Genomic DNA, 22,769 nt, shown 5'->3' on the forward strand with positions numbered 1-22,769 from the left:
TCCCTGTTCAAATGCCCATGCAAGTTCCTCTCTCCTGACAGGACCTCAATTTGTCTAGCAACAGAAAGCATTATTTTCCAATTGTTCTTCATGTACCTTAGGATAAATATCTCTATTAACAATTAATAACACTGATGTATTAAAGAGACAAAAGCAATCAGAAAAAAGCTTTTTTGTTAAAAATATTTTATTTGCCTAATCACATATGGATTTTAGCTCCTATATGAACCAAAGAAAAATAAGTAAGAATGTTTTCTCAGTTACTAATTCACCTATAGGAAAAAAAATCCAGTTGAAATACTAAAACTGTGAAGCCAGTACTTTCATGAAAACATACTTTTCTACTTTGTGCATAGCAGAGAAATTTAAAAAAAAATCAAGTAAATTTTACAAACCACTAGAAAAGTAAAAGGAAAGATCTCAACTAACAAATGAGCTTCAGATAATATTTTCATTATCTATCCTGTCTTGTTAGTGTGAGTAAAAAATATAAATGAACATCTATATAACAGGAAAATACTAATCAAACAGCATTAAGCAAGGACAAGGGGAAGAGAATATTTTCATACCTAGTTTATAGGCTGACATGAACAGCTGCCTGCAAATAACTTTATAAGCAACTAAAACTCTAAAGAAGGTGTTGACGTTATATATTATCTTTTTAATTACCTAAAACAATGCTCTCATTCAATATAAAACCTGCACAGAACTTTGCTATTTATAAAGCTCTTTCTCTTAGATCATTTTATGTAGATAATATCAATAAAAAGTTCCTCCTAAAATAAACTATCAGAAAGATAAATTAAGTAACCCCCATTTATGACTGTATCAAAAAGAATTATATACCTAGGAATAAATTTAGCCAGAGCTGAAAGACCTATACATTGAAAACGATAAGACAATAAGACACTAAGAAAAATTGAGGAAGGCAGTAATAAATTAAAAGATATTGTGGTCATAAGTTAAAATATTAATATTGTTAAAATGTTCATATTACCTCTATCTGCAGATTCCCTATGGAAAACCTACTGACAATTTTCACAAAAATAGAACAAATAATCCCCAAATTTGTATGGAACCACAAAGGCCCTAAGCAGCCAAAGCAATATCAAGAAAGAACAAGGCTAGAGGCATCACAATTCCTGATTTCAAACTATATTACAAAGCTATAGTAATCAATAAAAACAGGCAGACCATTGAAACAGAACAGAGAGCCCACAAGTAAGGCCATGCATATACAGTCAATTAATTAAGATACAGGAGTGCAAAATATACAATGGGGAGAGGACAGTCTGCTCAACAAATGGTGCTGGGAAAATTGGATAGCCACATGCAGAAGAATGGACCTAGACTATATCATATACAAAAATTAACTTGAAATGGATTAAAGACTTGAATGTAAGACCTGAAACCATAAAACTAGAAGAAAACACAGGCGATAAGCTCTTTGGCATCAGACACAGTGATGATTTTTTGGAACTGGCTCCAAATGTAAATATAACAAAAGCAAAAGTAAACAATTGGGACTACATGATAAAAAGCTTCTTCACAGCAAATGAAACCATCAACAACAACAAAAAGGCAACCTACTGAATGGGAGAGAGTATTTGAGAATCATATATCTGATAAGGGGTTAATATCCAAATACTCATACAACTCCATAGCAAAAAAACAAACAATCCAATTAAAAAATGGGCAGAGAATCTGAATAGACATTTTCCCAAAGAGGACGTACAGAGGCCCAGAGGTACCTTTAAAGATGCTTGACATCACTAATCATCAGGGAAATGTAAATCAAAATCACAGCAAGGTAACACCCGTTGGAATGGCTATTATCAGAAGGCAAAAAACAAACAAAACCCTCCACAAGCGTTGGTGAGAATATGGAGAAAAGGGAACCCTTGTGCACTGTGGACAGGAATGTAAGTTGGTACAGCCACTATGGAAAACAGGTTGGAGGTTCCCCCCAAATATTAAATATTGTATGATCCAGCTATTCCATTTATCCAAAAAAAGTGGAAATAGCAATTCAAAAAGATATATACACCCCCACGTTCATTGCTTCATTATTTACAATAGCCAAGACATGGAAACAACATGAGTGTCCATTCATGGATGTATAAATGAAGAAAATGTGGTGGCCAGAGGTAGGGGGTGGGCCAAATGAATTAAGGGGGTCAAAAGGTACAAACTTCCAATTATAAAATAGTTAAGTCATAGGGATATAATATACAACATGGTGACATTAAATAATACTGTATTGCATATTTGAAAGTAGGAAGAAAAACTTTTTTTGTAACTATGTAAGGGGCAGGTGTTAACTGGACTTAATTGTGGTGATTGTTTCTCAATAAAAACTAATATAGAATCATTATGTTGTACACCTGAAACTAATATAATGTTATATGGCAACTGTACTTTAATAAAACCTTAATATGTAAGACAAACCCTCCTTCTCCCCCGCCCAACGCGTGCCAATCCCTCATGTCCCAGATTGTGACTTCTGGAGCAGACAGACAGCATGGATATCAAATGCGATTAATTAAGGTAACAGTACAAGACAAATCCTGGACCTGTGGACTACAGTCCAAGATTATAGGGAGATCTTTAAAATCGAGGGCAGGGAGAAGCTAATTCTGAATCTAAAGGACCACTATACATGAAGCAAAGAAAAGCACCAGTTAGACTTTAGAGCCACAGAGATTCATTAGACAATCCAAAAATAAAACAAAACAAAAATACCAATCAGTAAATCAACCCCCAAACAGTCCTAATCACTTCCAGGCTTTTAAAAGTTTTAAAACAAATGAAAATGAATAAATTTCCCATGTGTTTCAAGGGAAAATAGGACCTTCCCGACTTCAGTTAAACTCTTTAGTTGAAGGTTCTGATGCTCCAATTTTGGAGACTATGACTGCTTGACAGGCAAAATACAGGATGAAAAAAAAGATGATAGTAATTTGGTAACAAATTATAAACCCCAACTGGCCACCAGCACTTCAAAGTAATCATTAGTTAGAGTTAGTGGGGTCTGTGGTCAAAGTGTTATAGAGAAGTATTGTCTCCTACTTTCAAAGTATAAATGGCTAGGACCTTATAGATACAGAAAAAACAGAAACATTACTGAGAACAAGCAGAGTGACTGTAGAAACACCACTACCGAGTTATTTCTCTTAATTTCATTTATTTTTCAAAAAAAGCACATTCGAATCAGCATTTCTTTCAACATAATAGGTAGGTCATCTAACTTAGGTATTATATAATTTCCCCTAACTACATCAGTACAAAAAAAAGTAAGGAAAATTTTCATTTATTTTCAAACCCAGATAAGTAACTTAAAGTATAATTTTACTTAACTTCAAAGATACACACAAAACATAAGTACTTTTCCATGGCTTTGCATGTTATTTTGGATTAATTCTCACCTCAAACTCTTTGCTGGCTGGTGACCAATCTATGGAAACATGTTTTGATAGAAATTATTTTTCTATTTCTCAGTTTTGTGTCTCATATTTCAGAGGAAAAAAAGCAAGAGTGTAGTTTTTAGAAATTTCAACACAAAGCAACAGGCAGTCATGACAATTTATTGTTGTGGATATTACTGCTCTTTGGCTCAAACACTCAACTCTGAATCCTGTGCCGAGATGTTCTTCAGTAATCCTGCACTGGGTAGAGCCCTTTAAATCAAGGGGTCAACAGAACACTGGAACATCTATCTGACCATAGGTGAAATTTTTATAAAACACTATCTTCAGCCCTGGCTGGCATGGCTCAGGGAGTGGGTTCAATTTTCAGTCAGCCCACATGCCTAGGATGTGGGTTTGGTCTTGGCCAGGGTATGTACAAGAGGCAACCAGCTGATGTTTCTCTCTCACATCGATGTTCCTCTCCCTCTCTCCCCCTTCCTTCCCCTCTCTCTAAAAAAAAAAAATCAATAAGCAGCATGTCCTTGAGTGAGGATTAAAAAAAAAACACATGCTATTTTCAGTTGAAGTAGCAGAAAGGTCTGAAAGGAAAACAACTTGAAATCAACCAACCAATCAATCTAATCCTTCCATGTTTTTATTTCTACAATGACAGCCATAACTCAGAGATTTAAATTTAATTTTTAAAGGATTAGTATTTTGATGTATGATAAAAATTTAATGAAGACTTCAAAGCCAGTTTCTGCTCTCTGTACAAAATAACCTAATTCATTATAACAAACTCTATGAGCACTGTCAAAATTTTTTATTTCAAATATCCATTTGAGAAAATTTTCAAATATTATAAATCAGTATTCAACTTGCCTTAATTTTATTGACATGAAGATGACTTTTATGTGCTTAAGTAGCACATAAATTTTAAATAAATGGAATTTAACCTCTATTAAACTCAAATGTCCAAACCAACCAAAACTTCTATAGAAAAATACTGCATGCTTATTCTTGCTACAGAACATGCAATTATTTACCTTATTTATTATTTCCCAAAAGCAAACAGGCAAACTGGAATTTAGGAGAAAGTTACTACAGGCACATTTAAAGTCAAGTTCAGTGCATATGTTTTATCTTGCCTACTACGTGATTGACCACAGATGCAAAGAATGCAATGTTGAAAAGGATAATCACTATTATCAGCATGAACAAATACCATGACCAATTAATCATGTCTGCCATAGGCACAAGTGCCACTCACTGATACATTTTACCATCCCTAATATGGAAGTTCTTTGGTAGGCAGCCCTGGATTCAAATCCTGGCTGTATGGCTTGAGATAAATTACCAGTTTCCTTGGCTCTAAAATGGAAATAACAATCCTTAAATTTGTCAGAGCTAAATAACAACAGACATGAAGACTTAAATACAACATGACGTGCATTTCTTACTTAATAAAACATAGCTATTACTAGTATTACCACAGGAGTTTGAGTCTTTCAGGACTCCTTTGTGACTGATCACTGAATACGACCTTCAGACAGGCAGGTCCCTGTCAGCGTTTGCTGCTGTCGCGAATGACTCTCACTCAGCAAGTCACTGGATGAATGGCACCAGCCAGCTGTGGCTGCATCTGCAGGGCAGAGGTACGGGCCACCCAGGCAGGGCGCACCAACATGATCCATGAAGCAACAAAAATCCACCCTCTCGTATTCCTCAAACCAGTGCTACAGGCCTGAGGTTTGTGCGTGCAATAATGTGTCATTTGCTTAGAATGAGGTCTAGAAAAATACTGGTTTCAAATATAGGACCATTTTATTCTTCCTGGGACCACTCACCTACCTAGCAAGTATAGGATAAAAACTGGTGATTACAATCCTCAAGAAATTTCAGAAATGGTCTTAATCTAGGCCTACTCAATATTAGCCATACTGAAAGAAAAAAGACTTCTATTGACATGAAATCTACTTTAATCACAAAGTATGCATATAAGGGGGAAAAAACCTTTAAAAATTTAAAGTTAGTTAGAAAATGCTTATATACGAAGTCTGTGCAGAAAGTATCTAGCCATGTACTATGAAAAATAGAGACATTTATTGAAGGAGATACAAGATACAAGACATATTATACACAGGACAATGACACCTCAGTTCCCTTCAAACTAGGCACCTTGGGACCTCACACAGTTCTCTCAATTGCCATCAGCCACCCCATCGTGTTTACCTGAATCTCATCCATGGTCTGAAATCTCTTCCCTTTCAAAGGTGATTTTTGGGAAAAGCCAGAAGTCCCAGGGCACCAAATCTGGGCTGTAGGGGGCTGAGTCACTTGAGTGATTTGATGTTTGGCCAAAAACCTCTGCATGAGATGTGATGCATGAGCGGGCACATTGTTGTGATGAAGCTGCCAACCATCAGCTGTCCATAACTGCGGCCTTCTGAATGATCTGAATTATTTCTGTGGAGGAATGTTCAAGCTTAACACAAAATCTGACATATACTTGTCACTCTATTCGCTCAGTCTTTTTGAATATGACGGCCACACAGTACACATGCTCACTCAACAGTGCCTACCACACCCACTGACTAGTACAGTGAAGTCATCACTGTTCACACATGCACATGCCAGCCCACTCTCCTTGGCTCCCAGGTTACCTTGATGTTGTGCAAACCATTCGTATTATATTAACAATGGTTGGACTTTTTACAGACAGACCTCGTATAACCAAGAAGAATAAACAATATAGCTAAAAGGAAACTAATTCCTTTTATTATAAAAAGTAAAGCTTTCAACACTTAAAAACAGTGTCAAATCTTATGATTCTATTTGAAGTTCTAACTCTGTGATTATCCTTTCTAATGTGAGCAGGCCTGGCTACCTGTCCCGGTCCTATTACATGATTTTAATGAGCTAAGTGATCTCTCTGCCTGGAAAGCAGTAACAGGGGAAGGACACAGGGTTTTAAGAGTCAGCAGACACGGGTTCACTGCTAATTTTAACTGTGTGTCCCTGAACTCCCTTAAACTCATCCAGGGTCGTTTCTTCATCTGTAGAATATTCATAAGAATATTTTTCTCATTAGTTGGCTTGTGAGTATCCACCTAGACTCACCTATTTAAAAGAGTTTTATAAGCAATATAGCACTGTCACACCAGAGAACCACATTTTGCCATGCGTTTATAAAATAACTCTTGAATTACTGGCAACAAGAGAGAAGCTGGGAGGGAAGTCCTGTGGGCACAGCGCACAGGAGACCTCTGCCCTTTTTACTGGGTAAAACACTGCTGAGCTCCCTGAGGACGAGCCCGTGCCAACTAAGAACTGTGTGGATAACATGCTGCTGACTACAGGGAAATCGCCTTTACTTATTTAATTTTAACTCTAGCAGACACATTTTCCTTTATTTTGATCCTGTAGACTTGGGTGGAGGGACAGAGCACAAAGATGACACTCCGCAGCTCTCAAAGCTCCTATGGAAGAAAACATAATGGATGCAGAACGCCCAAGAACAAACAAATGTGGATACTAACCACAGCCCCCACAAATTTTTAAGAATTCAATCTCCTTACATAATTAGTAATAACATAAATAATATGTGAGCACAGTTAACGTTTAGGTGTCGAGAATGATATAGTGTCCTGGCCGGTGTGGCTCAGTGGATTTGAGTGCGGGCCTGAAAGTTAAAGGATTGCTGGTTCAATTCCCAGTCAAGGTACATGCCTGGGTTGTGGGCCAGGTCCCCCAGTAGGGGGCATGGGAGAGGCAACCACACATTGATTTTTTTCTCTCCCTCTCTTTTTCCCTCCCTTCCCCTCTGTCTAAAAAATAAATAAAATCTTAAAAAAAACAACAACAACAGTGATATACTGGTATGAGGCCAGATGGGAAGATTACTTCTACTCTTTTATCTTTAGAAATATATGAAGCCATTTACAACCACTGAAAAAAGACTAAATAAGTACAATTAGCACAATCAACATTCAAATACTCCTTGCCAGTTATAGAGATATTTGGGTAAGGAGATGAGATTTGCTTTTCTCACTTTTAAAATATTAAATGCTTGACAGCTTTTTAAAAAGTCATTTGTAATACTTACTAAGCACCATATGCCAGGAATTGTTTTAGGTGCTTTGAATGTCTCATTTTATTTAATTGTCATAATAATCTGAAGACGTAGGTACAATTATTATCCCTACTCTTAGGAAAAAACCAAACAAACACGGTGAAAGGAAGTTCCAAAACATGCCCATGATCACACACCTCATTAGGGAAAAGCCTAGAAATGAATCAAAGCAGTCTCCAAGTAGAGCTCAAACCTTGAACTAATACACTCTGCCAGCTAATAAAATGAATAATTAAGCAGGATATACATTATACTTAACTATTTCAAAAGCTTCAAAGACACTAGCTTATCACTGAAGGTCATGGGTCAGTATCCACTTAGTAATTAATCATGTCATCACATTTACTTGACTCAGGTAGTTGTGGGGTTGAAAATGAGAGGAAGCAAGGGCCTGGAAGAGTAACTAGAACATCAAAAATTATACTGGTCATCAGAAAGAGGAAAGCTCTTCTGGGAAACATTTGCCTAATCTTTTTGGAAAACAGGTTCTAAGGAAATTCTCAAGGGGCCTCTTGATTATGTAACACTAACTAAAGTAAAAAAAAAAAAAAAAGTCTACCATTTTCAATGGGGACGTCTTTCCATGGACACATCGCAGAATCAGCAATTAGAAATGGAGCTGACATAAACCAAACCTCACCAGGCCTCATCCCAAAGAAACTGCAATAAAAACTGTCATACTGCCACCAGAGTCATTCATACGTGGCTGGAATATATAAAGACATAACTTTTGAGGGAAATAACGAGGTCTCAAAACTAGGAGATTATTTCATCCATAATTAGGCATGGAATTCTTGCCATTCCAATTTTCACTGTGAGCCACTTTAAAAAAAAAAACAACAAAAAACCCTCCCCCACTTCTAAATTCAATAGGCTCTTTCTTAGTCTCATAATTATCAACTTCCTCACTACAAGAGGATCACTGACCATATCTCTAACCACCGCCATCCTAAGTGTGTCTGCTGCCTGCCCCCTGACCACTTCCACTTGATGGAAGTTCTTCAGAACCGTCTTTGTACATCTCCCCCCATGATTCCTTCAGATGACCACTCATCTTGTACACATTCACATGTGTATCCTCTCCACACATTTGGTCCTAAAGGCTCTTCATGTGTGAATATGTCAACTCAAATATTATGAGCAAGACTGTCCATGATTCTGCCCTGACTGGTGTGCTCAGTTGCTTGGACGTTGTCCTGCAAATCAAAAGGTCACCAGTTCGATTCCCAGTCAGTTCACGTGCCTGGGTTGCAATCGATGTTTCTCTCTCTCTCTTTCTCCTCCCTTCCCCTCTCTCTAAATATAAATAAAGTCTCTAAAAAAAAAAAAAAAAAAAAAAAAAAAAAAAAAAAAAGACGGTCCATGATTCTCTGTTATATTTTTACTACTAGTACTACAGCTCCCTCTGAGGGGACAATCGTAAGACCCTGTGACAATATTATCCTGGACACAGAGCCCTGAGAATTCTCTGGGTTCTGTGGATGTTCTGTAGTCTTTTGGTTTCTGAGGTACAATGAGGGCTAATTCCTCTGATGACCTCAGCAGACCTTTCTCAAATCTGCACTGAACAGAACAAGAAACTCAATCCTTAGGACTAACAAAATAAGTGATCACCTCCTAACAGAGTTACCTGAAATTTAGGTTACTCCAAATCATTAATACTTTGACTCACCTTCCAACTACAACTTTGTCTACTTCTAAATCACTTTGATCCTTTCAATTAATTACCATAAATCCCAGAGCCCCTAAAAGAACAGGTTGTTTCTATCACACCAGAATAAGAATCTTGTCTTTAATTTAGTCATCGTCCCATCCACACTCATATTCACACCCAGCTGTACTTGTTCATCCCCAAACATGCTCCTATGTGCCTTTCTAGGCTTTGCACATACTGTTTGCCAGGCTGTTCTAGAAGACCTCTCTCCACTTCCTGAAAACCCACTCGTCTTTAAATACTCGGCTCAAGTGATACCCATAAGCAGCTTTCCTTAACCTCTCTGCACAGTTAAAAAGTACTTGCCCATGTGCTCCCTAGCATCCTCTTCATTCCACTATTGCATAATTTACGTCATGACTATATTAATTTACCATATTTTGCCATGGGTAATGTGCTTCTGTGTATAATGCGCACCCATGTTTTTGGCCTAAACTTTCAGGAAAAAAATCTCCCATTTAAATTAAAAAAAAAATTTTTATGGTTCAATTACAGTTGTCCTCATTTTCCCCCCATTACTCTCCCGTGCCCTGCCCACCACCCTCTCCCACATTCAATCCTCCCCCACCCAGTCCTTGTCCATGGGTCCTTTATACTGTTCCTTGACTTGACCCTTCGCCTCTTTTCCCCATTATCCCTCTACCCCCCTCCCCTCTGGTCACTGTCAGTTTGTTCTTTATTCCATGTCTCTGGTTCTATTTTGCTCTTTTGTTTTGTTGATTAGATTCCAATTATAAGTCATACAGTATTTGTCTTTTACTGCCCGGCTTATTTCACTCAGCATAATGCTCTCCAGATCCACCCATGCTGTCCAAAGGGCAGAAGCTCCTTCTTTCTTTCTGGTGCCTAGTATTCCATTGTGTAAAGGTACCAAAGTTTTTGATCCACTCATTTACTGATGGGCACTTAGGCTGTTTCCGGCACTTGGCTATTGTAAATAATTCTGCTATGAACATTGGGGTGTTTTTTAAATTAATTAATTAATTTACTTATTTATTCTTAGAAACAAAACTGATTATTGTATTCCAGGGTAACATTTTGCATACGGTTATCATTTTTGCTTTCTAGAGTTATATACTTCTAATGCGTAAGTGTAAATAAAATAATTTAAAACATTTATATAGATATCGAATTAGTACTACCCATGTATGATGCACATCCTTATTTTCCCTCAAAAATCTGGGCAAAAAAGTGCACATTATACATGGCAAAATACAGTACTACCTGCTAACTCCCAGTAGACCCTCTGGGCAGTACCAGGTCTGAATACACATTTGCTAATGAAGAGTACTATGGAAAGTGATGGTGAAAAAGCTTTGATCCTTCTGCAAATGATTCAAACCTTGAGGTCTATTACCTCCTCCAGTTTTTGTAGTTTTAGCAGTTATTTTTAAATTATAAGAAAAATATATTTGGCATGTATATTACCAACTATTCTATTAAGTTTCAAGGTTCAGCTAGATTTTCTTCCTAAGGAAGTAAAACAGCTCTGCAGCTGGTATCCAAAACAAATGCCCTTGATTCACACACAGTCTATTAAATGCATATAAAAATTCATACTTGAAACATTTACAAAATTTTTTTCTCCTATTTAGACTATGATTCATCCCAAACACAGGAAAGCACAAGAGAAAAAAAGCATCCCACAGGACAGTATACAGAGAAAAGCGAGTGTGGTGCAGCAGCAGAATTCATGCCTCTCAATGTCCAAAAAGTGCTTAATGCCATCAACAGAGATCAGCCCTCCATGTAAACTGAGGAACCACATGTGAAATTAGTTATGACTACCACCTACAATGTCTAGTCCAGTGGACCATAAAGAATACATCAGAGAAGTGTGAGAAGTATGTATGTAACACAGCAGAAACACTTATCCATAAAACTTACCCAATAGCATGGGGTAATTTAAAGAGACAGGCACAGGAAAGCAGGTGTCCAATTTCAAGATATATTAAAAATAGGGACACATCGTTCTTTACCATTCCCAGGGATGCTGGGCCCCACACTTCCAGGAAGCACGATACCAGATGCACAAGTACACACCACAGTCTAATGTGAATGGCAGCCGGGAATGCGGAGTGTCCAGTCCTGCCCAGTGACTTTGATGATCCCCTTGTTATTCATGGCTGTGCACAGTCCATCTCCATACATATATCTCTACAATAAGTACACTTTTTCATGAAGGCATATAATGAAATCTTAGATACTTGGTTTTCAAAAACACAATCCATTTTCAACTTTCTGAATATAAATGTTTCTTTAAGAAAATCTATAACAACAATTTAAAGTTAACAAAAATATTATTCCCCTGTAGTTCTTGGAGATAATCACCATCAGCACTTGTGTACTGCCTTCTCAATTATTTTCTATGTAAATATACTTCAAAAAATACATGACAATATAAGGACATTACAATTTGTATTATGTCCGTATATTCTCACTTTCTGGGTTACTATCATTTTTCCATTTCAGTAAACAAACTAGATGAGTGGGTGGGTAAGCAGGCAGGTAGGCAGATGCTGTCACTGGCTGCGGAGCGGTTTACCTTCTGGTTGCATGTCATGAGCATTCTTCTCCCACCGCCAGTGTTAGGAATTACAAAGGTCTGCTTATATTGTATTTTATGTGTAGGTCACATATGTGTGTTATGTATATGCTTCTGAATCTTTAACAATATAATATACCAGATGGATTATTTCTTTGTTAAGTATTAAGATTGAACAAATCTTTAGATCTACATCTGCTTATATTCTTTGTAAAACTAAGTACTACAAACTAATTTTTAACTGGGCATTGAGTATTTTCTTACTGACTTGAAATAATTCCTTATATATGGGTATTAACTCTATTTTTACATACGACTATATATAAAGAGAATATTTTTAAATTATATTGTATTGCTTATGTTATCACAGTTGTCCCAATTTTTCCCCCTTTGACGCCCTCCCCACCCAGCCCCGCCCATTCCCTCAGGCTCTCCCCATGCCACTGTCCGTGTCCACGGGCCATCCATATGTGTTCTTGGGCTACTCTATTCCCTATGCTGTACTTTATATCCCCAAGACTATTCATTCTGTAACTACCAATTTATACTTCTTAATCCTCTCATCTTCTCATCCATTTCCCCTACCCGATCCCATCTGGCAACCATCAAAACATTCTTTGTATCTGATTCTGTTTCTGTTCTGCTTGTTTATTTTGTCTTCTAGATTCAATTGTTGATAGTTATGTATTTATTGCCATTTTATTGTTCATAGTTTTGATCTTCTTAAAGAAGACCCTTTAACATGTCATACAATACTGGTTTGGAGGTAATGAATTCCTTTAGTTCTTTCTTGTCTGAGAAGCTCTTTATCTGCCCTTCAACTCCAAATAATAGCTTTGCTGGGTAGAGTAATCAGGGTTGCAGGTCCTTGCTTATCATTACTTTGAGTACTTCTTGGCAATCCTTTCTAGCCCACAAAGTTTCTTTTTAGAAAGCAGCTAACAGTCTTATATGAGCTCCTTTGTGGGGTTTTTTTCCTGCTGCTTTTAAGATTCTCTATCTTTTTAACCTTTGGCATTTTAATTATGATGTGTCTTAGTATGGGCCTCTTTGGGTTCATCTTTTTTGGGATTCTCTGTGCTTCCTGGACTTGTATGTCTATTTACTTCACCAAGATAGGGAAGTTTTCTGTCATTTTTTTTTAAGATTTTATTTATTTATTTTTAGAGAGGGAAAGGGAAGGAGAAACAGGGGGGGAGAAACATCATTGTGTGGTTGTCTCTTGAATGCCCTCCTGCTGGGGACCTGGCCTGCAACCCAGGCATGTGCTCTAAACTGGGAATCGAATTGGTGACCCTTTGGTTCACAGGTTGGCACTCAATCCACTGTTGGTGTTGGCACACCAACATTCACATTCGCAGCCCATGGTCAATCCACTGAGCTACACCAGCCAGGGCTTCCAGTGGCTTTTCCATAGTAATGACTTGTCTTGGCCCCTGCTTCAGATTTTCCTAAGTTCTCTCAAACAAGCAGCATCTGGCTTCGGCAAGCCCCATATCTCTCACTAAGTCGCCCCAGGCCGAGCACTACAGCAGCCAGCCTTGGTCACACAGTGGCATCTCCTGGGCACATCCAAGCCCAGCACAAATAGCAGCCACGTGCAGATCGCTTTGTAGCTTATGCTGTGTCACCCCAGACAGAACACAGGCAGTGGCTGACCTCATGTGTGCCAACAACAATCAAGACTCAACTACAGCAGTAGGATGTATACAGCCCACATGGCAGGTGTACCTCGAGTGCCCAGCTTGGGCAATAGGGAAGGCTGTTCCACTGAAATGTACAGGACACCTACTACATTAGGCCACTATACCAAGCCTGGGAGATACAGCACCTCTATTTAATAGAAACAAACAGAGGGAGGCTTCCAAAATGAGAGACAAAGAAACATGGCCCAAATGGAAGAACAGAACAAAACTATAGGAAAAGAACTAAACAAAATGGAGATAAGTAATCTACTAGATGCAGAGTTCAAACATTGTTTATAAGGATGTTCAATGAACTTAGAACCTACACAGCATAAAAAAGATCCAGTCAGAAACGAAAGGTACACTAATTGAAATAAAGAACAATTTATAGGGAATCAACAGTAGAGTGGATGAAGATGAGAATCGAATCAGTAATTTGGAATATATGGAAGCCAAAAAACAAAAACAAAAAACAATCAGAACAGCAAGAAGCAAAAAGAATTTAAAAAATGAGGATATGAGGATAGTGTAAGGAGCCTCTGGAACAACTTCAAGCACACCAACATTCACATCATGGGGGTGCCAGAAGGGAAACCAAAGGGAAAAGTCACTGGAAACAGCTTGGGTGGGCCCAAAAGATGGATGGGGCAGGGCCCAGGGAATCATCAGGGTGGGGCAAACGGTATGAGCCAGGTTGACAGAGTCTCAAGAATGGTACCTGCCTGCTGACTCTGTGACTCTGTGGGAAGAAGGGCTCAGAAAAAAACCAATGGCCACTGCCAGTACTTCTGTTGGAGAAAGCTGTCCCCCACTGCTCATCCTGATGCCAGACAATTCAGTTCCTCCCAGTATGTCTCTGATGACTTTCAATCTGCTGCCCTCATGCTGGAGCTCAGAGGGAGTGAGTCTAAGTTAGTGTGTGCATGGGCCCTTTAAGAGGAAGTGCCTGGGACTCCAGAAGTTTCTGCCTTCCACAGTCTCAATCCCCACTTGTTTTTAGAGGCAGAAATTATGGAGACTTATCTTCCTGGCATGGGTCTGGGGCCCCGAGACCCTGAGATATCCCTCTCAATTTTTATCTGGCCACATGGGTGTGGAACCAACCTGTTCTGCACCTCCGCACCTCCTATCAGTCTCTATGTGGTTTCTTCTTTCATTCTGCAGTGTAGGACTTCCATTCAGCTCAATTTCTAACAGTTCTGAATGATAGTTGTTCTATAGTTTAGTTGTAATATTGATGTGGTTGTTCAAGGAGGCAAGCTGTGTTTACCTATGGCGCCATCTTGACTGGAAATCTCAAGAATAGTTTTTGTGATATGACGTATGATAAATTTAATTCTTTTATCTTTAATGTAATTATATATGAATCACTCCTTTTTAACCGTTGCTATTTTAATTTTTCCTTTCCCAAATCCATCAGATATTCATGGACATTCTCTTCTGGTCTCTTTATTACTGTACTTTTATATTCATTATTTATCTTTTTTTAAAATTTATTTTTAGAGAGAGGGGAAGAGAGTAAGAGAGGGAGGGAAATATCAATGTGTGGTTGCCTCTCATACATCCTCTACTGTGGACCTGGCCTGCAACCCAAGCATGTGGTAGGGTTAGACTAGGAATGGAACCGGCGACCCTTCGGTTCACAGGCCAGCACTCAATCCACTGAGCCACACCACCCAAGGCTACATTCATTATTTGTAATGGCATTTTATCAATATAACATTCCTCTGAGCTTTCTATTCTCTTCCAAATATTTGTCTATTTTATGAACATCATACTATTTAATTATATCTAGCATTACAAGTTCTCCTTCATAATTCCTCTTTATATAAACATTTTATGGCTCTTACTTTGTATAAAAATGAAATTTCAGAATCACTAATCTGCAAAATCATTACTGTTGAGATTTTGATTAAAATTATATTAAACTTACAAGTAAACATAAAGAGAATAAAATAATTAATGAATTGTCTTCGTATCTAGAAGCACTGAGTGCCCACATCCTTGCGCTGAAGTTTAATAGTTTCCTTCCTACATGCCATTCACATTTCGTACAAAGTTTAATCCTCAGCATACTTTCTGTTGCTACTATGAATGGGCTCCTTTTTTCTCATATTTCTGAATTGGTTATTACTACTATATAGGTCATATTAAATTATTTATAATGGAAATTTACAGCACTCTATTAGTTTCAGTTGATCATCTTGGGAATGTTTTTATTATCTATAAATAATTTTATCCTTTTCAACAGTTTTTTTGGTCCTTTTTCTTTTCTTTATTATATTAGCTGCAGATTTCAGAGCTATTTCAGATAGTAGTGACGATTGCTGGTTATGCTGGTAATTCAAACAGGATATAAAGTTTATTGTTTCACCATTGTTAGTATTTTGGCTCTTGCCAGCTTGATTATGATTTTGTTTAAAAAATACTTTTCAAAATATTCACTGTAGTATACTCTAAACAGTGAGATAATGGGTGATTTTATTTTTCTTCACATTTTGCCAGTAAATATTTAGGTTTTCTAAATCTACCTTTGTACTTTTCAAAATTTAAATTTTGTTGATTTATGTTTTTAAAAGAATCGTCCACTTGATTGAGATTCTCATATATATGTGGAAATGTACCTACAAAAGTATTATCACTTTTTAACTACAGATAATTAGTTACGTCCTGTAACTTCTAATTCTGTATATTTTTTATTAGACTAACCACAAACTCTTCCAATTTATTTTCCAAGTTTCCTAGAATGAATGGGCACATACCCCCTTACCTCCTATTTCTTTTAACCTTCCTTACTTACACAGAACATTTAATTGCAAATCATCTTGATTAGTGAACAGCAGGAGAGAAGCAAACATTAAAAACCTTTTTCTTAAGAAAACACATTCTGCCCTGGCTGGTGTGGCTCAGTGGATTGAGCAACGGCCTGCAAACCAAAGGGTCGCCTGCTTGATTCTTAGGGCACATACCTGGGTTGCGAGCTAGGCCCCCAGGAGGAAGCCCGTGAGGGGCAACCACACTTTGATGTTTCTCTCCCTCTCCCTCACCCTCCCTTCTCCTCTCTCTAAAAATGAATAAATAAAACCCTTAAAAAATACGTATTGTCCTTGTGAAAGATAGTATATCTAAAAGTAATGTCTAGAGACAAATATCTCAAATTAACTTATTCCATTAATAAAAATGATATCCCATCTTTTTCATTAAAATATACTTGTACAAGATGCCATAAAGTAAAAATGTTAACAATTTGATATTAGGAAAGTCAAAACATTCCCCGACCAGAGTTCAATGAAAACCAGATTCCAATCCTCTTAATATTAAGACTGGCATTTAACAAATACGGCAATTTCTTCCAAATCTGTTTCTTTCTTCATTAAGTAATCATTATATTATCCCTATTTTGCCATCCAAAATGAGTTTGAGGTACATTATCAAAACATGTCAACTTCAAATATAAACAGCTAAACTTTGCTTTTTTTACTCTTACCAGGGAAGTTTCAAAATGCTAAAAAATGCAAACTGCCACCTATGTTCTAAAAACAGAAATGAAATAATAAAGTCACAATAGATGGCTCCTTTCTGGGAGGCAAAAAAAATGATGATGATGATGAATGCACCCGGAATGTTTATTGTCACTAAAATTCTTCAGGCCTAGATTCCAAGTACATGCCTCTTGATGCAGGTTACTATGACAACTGAAATTACAGAAAATATCCCCCCTTCTACCAAGTTGTTTTCTCCACAGGATCATTTCAAACCTCCTAAAATGTGTGTGCATGAATTACCTGTAACAGCAATAAATATCTCTTTACCCGTTTTATTCAGAAATACCCCAATCTGACCCCTGAAAACCAAGTATAAGCATATAAAAACTAAATTCCATTAAGTCTACATGGGACAGAAAACCTAACTTGAAAATACACACACAGTTTAAAACATAAAATGTTGACAGTATTCTGAAAGCACTCCTTGTTACCAGAGGCACAGTGTGCTACCACCAAGTACTTCATCACAGAAACCATAGGAAATTACTTGCATGGCCGTTATGAAAGAAGAATATAGAGCTAAATCCTGTTTATCATTATTTCCCCCTCACTAATGGTTTTACAGGAAGGTACCAGAAAAGGGAGCGTGGGGGAAGTCCTATTTCAAAGAGAGCAGCAAATAACTAATCTGTAAAATGTTATTTTGTTTTACCCAATCTTTTTTTTTTTAAAGCCCACAGAAAATATGGGCTTTATAGTTTGCTCTCACAGTTTCAGATTTATAAACCTAACAAAGATGCCTTGTGATAAACTGTGAATTATTCTCCATCATCATGCTTTAAAAGAATAATGGCTTGGGAAAAATTGCATCAGTATGGAGGAAATGTGATTCAGTAGAGATAATCTGATTGTAAGACATTAAAAATTTAAAGTAGCTCTATAAAAAAAAGCTTCAGGTCTTTTACAGTGTAGCAATACTGAGAATTAAAAGCTGGCTTTGTTGCTCATCCAAGTTAACATGACTAAAATTAGATGCCTCATTCAGAAAGACTTGGGGAATTCATATACCCTCCCTTCTATGAGTAAGCTGGGTTACTTCAGTACCAGCAGAGGCAAAAAAGGGTTTTAAGTTTCCTGTGCAGCTCACTGTGCCCTAGCCCAGGAGCCCTTCATTCATGTAAAACAAACAAAACTTAATTTAAAAAGGAAAACAAGGCAGTATGCTAAAGGAGCCTCTTCGCACTTGAAGTCAAAAATCGGTCATTTATTTTTTAGCATTTGAGCAGAAACAGCAAAAAATGAAAACTCTTCAGCAAACTCAAGCAACTCATGCATCTCCTACCTGTACTAGTGGGTAACGACTAGTTTTCCAACAGGAACCAAACAATTAAATTGTTCAAGCTCAAATGTACACAATCCCTCAACATTAAAGTTGAACCACAGTTCCTTCTTGGTATAACTTAATATATAAATCCCCCTAAACAGAAACAATTCACGTATAAAAGAAAGATTTATGAACAGCTTTATCAGTAACGGAAGCTAAAACTAAAATTTAAGTGCCTGTCCAATCATGGAGAGAGCTTTTACTCAGCTGAGCTACATAATACATGTTTTTTTCTTATGCTTTTCTTCTTTAGGCTGTAACACAAAAAATTACAAAGAGCAGGGCTCAACTAGGACAATTTTCAGGTCTCACACATAACAAAACTGCCTTATTACAATCAGACCATCTTCTACGCTGAACACTTGTGGCCTTGTAGTAATTACTTTTCCTAATCCACAAGCAATGTAGTACAGTCCACGGAACACCGAGCCTGTGAGAGTATAGGCTTGTGCTTTTAGGACCCCATTCCTTCTACATAATCTAGTAACTACTAGAGGCCCTAAGGTTATACTTTTTTATTTCAGGGGGAAATTAATGTATGTGAGACCTTCAAAATGCCATCATCTAGGAGAAAATCAAGCACAAAACTTTTACAAATGAGGGATTAAGAACTTGACAAAATGGCACACTGGTTGATGCCCTTACACATTTTATTCACCTGTAAAATGTGGACAGTTTATTCTAAGTAAGTCACTTACTACAAACAAGGTCAAGTTATTTTCCCTCCTGGGACCAGTAAGTGACTCCGAGGTTCAAGAGATAAGGGACGACACACATCGAACTCACAAAAAGCAAGTGCAAGATAATTTGGTTGTACTTCCTCACCTCAAGGGACTCTGTGCCCCTCTTTACTTGATGGAGCCAATTACTGACACACTACGAAAGAGATGAAAGCTCAGACTACAGGATGTATCTCACACTTACCCAAACCTTCCAGCCCTTCTGTTAGACATACCTAGGTCTCTGCTCTGAGAGAGACTGTCCACGTAAAGCGTTAGTCTAACAGTGTTCACGGAAGCCCAAGAGTAGCAATACAATCTGTAATGTTTTGCTTCAGACTTCAAATTTGGAACCCCAAGCATGTTTCACGATTCTAGCAGCATCAGCCCAAATTTGAATCTAGGATTTCCACTACAGTGGCAAAAGATACCACCGTTAACCACATTTATAATTATCTATATCCCCCGCTTCTTAAGAGTTCACCAGTGAGCACAATCTCTAAAAGTCTCCCAAACTTTGAAAAAAATGTATGTAAGTCACCGTAAGTGATACTCTGCTAGGAGGTACGTAAGGAGTGCAAATGTGTGGACTCACCTTACCTCGCCGGAGCCCTCGGGCCAGGAGAGTGGGAGGTGGTCTGGACCGCAGGAAGGGCAGGGCACCAGGCACAGGCACCTAAAAACGTACACAGGGTTCTCACAGGTCTGGCTCGTTTTTATCTTAAAAATGCTAAGTCACCCCATTTTAACTTATAATCATTAAAGAGCAAAAAAACACAAGCTTTCAGCTTCAAATAGTTCTCCCAAGAAAAATTGCTCCTTCCCTTTCTGATCCTTGAATAGCAGTACTTATGGGGTAGTTTGTTTGGTTTGGTTTCAGCTAGTATTTCTGTGCCTTTGAAAAAAGGAATTTCAGTTGTTTCTTAAAAAGGTCATTTGATGGGCCATGGTGTTCTACAGAGACTTCGGCCTTCTCTTCCTCCTGACCAAAGCTCCCTGCCCCCCACCCCCCCTAATAATTTCTTGAGAGCAGTTTAACAGTTAGGCATTTGGAAAACTGCCTAAGGTCAGGGCCTAAAAATGAAGCTGGAGGAGAGCTGGAGGAGAGAGCTCAGGCTTTCAGCACCAAAAAATAAAAACAAAAGCACGCCGCACTTTTCATTGGTGAGTAAAAATCACAACTGCTGGCTAAGAGAGTCACTTGGCTCCAGTTCTTTGACCATTCTATCGCCTAATGCTGTGAGAATGTGAACCCCTGCCATGACATTAGTTACAAAGAAAGCTTAAGAAAGAAATCTTGGCTAAAATGCGAGAATTGACGCAATTCTTATGTCTGCTACATCAGACTATACCCTTAATAGATGTTTTTGCATTTATTTATAGAAAGATTTGCTTTAGTGACAAGACCATCTTCTGTCAACCATTTTTTTAATATACTAGGAAAGTGAACTTTTATTATGGAAGAGAAAATGTTACCAAAAAAGTTACAAATTATTAGTGATAAAATAATATGAAACATCAAATTAGAAATAGTGTAAAGAGCTGGAGGACCCCAAATCTGATACAAGCTATCAGAAAATATATAAATTTCAAACACGACGGAGGAAGTGAGTAGTTCAAAGTGGCCCCTTCCATCCCTGTGCTCTCCTTGCTCAGCTACTATAATCCTGAATGGCGACATTGTCTCCAAGTCTGGTTACTGGACTAACACTTCATATAACTTAATAGTTTTTATAAAAACACCATTCATTTCCAGATTATTTTTACATAGTGTTATAGCTGCAGTGCAAAGGTGCATTAGTGCATGCTTCCAAGTTTTACAAGAAAAAGAGACTAGCAGTTACATTAACTTTTTTTCCTTATGAAAATGAATAGGCTTTGAGCCAACTAGATATCACAGAATTCGTTTCATCTCTTCCACAAGATGGGTTAGAGCTTTCTGGCTTCAAGAGACCTACTTATCTCCTAAAGAAGCTGGAGGAAAGACATGCATTTGAGGCTGATGTCCATGGAGCATGATTTCATTGAAAAAGCAATGAAGGGGCAACCCTGCTGGAAAAGAGAGCTGGGGACCAGTCCAGAACCCTGTGAGAAGAGGCTAACGAGACTAGCCACCCTAATTCCCACCCTTAGGCCTACAAGATATCTGGAATCCAGCCTAGTTGGCCAAGTGATTCTTACTTATTTAAATCAAAATCTCTTTTCCTACCCATCTGTTCTTCTTTAAAACCTCATCACTTTTTAGTTTTGTTTTCAAGAAAATCTTTTGGAAGTGAAAAGTGGGCAGTTGAGGAGTTACTAGAACTGACACAATCATTATCTTTTGTCCATAAAATAAAGTTACTGCTACCAGAGTCAGACACTTAAAAGGCCCAGGAGATTATGATGCTTATTCCCTCGTATGTAATTGAAAGTCATACTAACTTACATATATGTGGGCATTAAAACCTCTCCTTTATAGATTTTTATAATTATAAAATTCTGGGTAAGTCAAGGTGTTTTGGGATGGGATGGGAAGTGTCCCAGTCCTGCTGGTGTCCTGGAAATGTGCTTGGGATGCCTCTGGAAAATGCCAAACCTGACAGGAAGTAAGGGACTCAGGCTCTTGTGCACGGTCCTCACCTCTCTAGTCCCTGCGAGGCTGAGTTGTCTCCCTGGCCTCACCAACTTTTTATATTGGCCAAACTCCAACTCACCCTCCAAGAGACAACTCAAATGTCTCACATCTCCTGCGAACCTTCCCTCAGCCAGAGTGATTATTCCAGATAGTCTCAAGTGGCTGGCTAACTGTACTCACTGGCACTGTTTTCTAAATCCTCACACCCCTATGAGGTAGCTAAGCTGTAACAAAAGAATAATCAGAAAAGAAAACTAAAAATTAGGTTAAATAATGGTCCAAGGTCATATAGCTATTAAATAGGAAACCAGGAATTGAACTCAGGCAAATGGACTGCAGAGCCCACGATCTTACATAACTGACCTCGCCACTCCAATATGTACCCCTATTGCCATGTTTGTCTTTGCTTGAGGGCAGAGACATTTTGCACTGATATCTGCATTCACATGGCCCAGAACGTGAGAGATGTTCAATAAATGTCCACTGAGGCTTGATGAATTCGGAGGGCTTTACAGAATGGCAGAGGGTTGTTCAGTGATGCTAACCTCACCATCAGTGAAAACCCTGTCTAACTAAATGATTCCTTCCATCTAGATACAATTCTCCTATGAACACATGTCTGAAAGAGATATCTATTACAGAAGTAACTGAAATGGACCGATAATCTACATGTTACCAACATGTGCAATTTAGGGTAAAAAGGAGGAATAAAAATGAGAAATCTCTATATTCCAATAATTATATTATTTTTGATAAAATTAAAAGGTTATTCACAGGACACTTCAAAATTTGTGCTAAAGGCATTCTCCTATATTGATAGACAGCCTCCAAGATAGTTTCCCCACATCCTTGCCTCCTGGTCTTCACACCATTGTGTATTCTCCTATCACAATGAGCAGAGGTAACTTGCAGGGCCAGCAGGATATCATGGAAATGGTGTGTGACGTCCAGGCTAGGTCATAAGAAAACGATGCAGCTTCCATCTTGCTCTTTTTTGATCACTTGCTCCTGTTATACAAATGCTCAAGAAGCCCCACGAAGAGGTCCATGTGGTAAGGAACTGAGGCCTCCTGCCAATAAC

The 22,769-nt window shown here is 38.0% G+C and overlaps 1 protein-coding gene across 3 annotated transcripts in view; it reads right to left on the reverse strand.

Moving 5' to 3' along the window:
* RASSF8 (Ras association domain family member 8) overlaps nucleotides 1–22,769 on the reverse strand; it is a 97,197-nt gene that overhangs the window by 50,318 nt on the left and 24,110 nt on the right. The window contains exons 2-3 of one of the 3 annotated variants that reach the window (XM_053921710.2): nucleotides 19,667–19,747; nucleotides 5,640–5,873 (exon numbers count right to left, since the gene is read on the reverse strand). The exons of 1 other annotated variant lie outside the window; for it this stretch is intronic. The gene's annotated coding sequence lies outside the window, so the exon portion shown is untranslated. The remainder of the gene's footprint in view (nucleotides 1–5,639; nucleotides 5,874–19,666; nucleotides 19,748–22,769) is intronic. One more of the 3 variants, XM_024575615.4, reaches the window with a different exon arrangement.

This window comes from Desmodus rotundus, chromosome 3 (genome assembly GCF_022682495.2).
Source record: "Desmodus rotundus isolate HL8 chromosome 3, HLdesRot8A.1, whole genome shotgun sequence".
In the NCBI taxonomy this organism is placed as follows: Eukaryota; Metazoa; Chordata; class Mammalia; order Chiroptera; family Phyllostomidae; genus Desmodus; species Desmodus rotundus.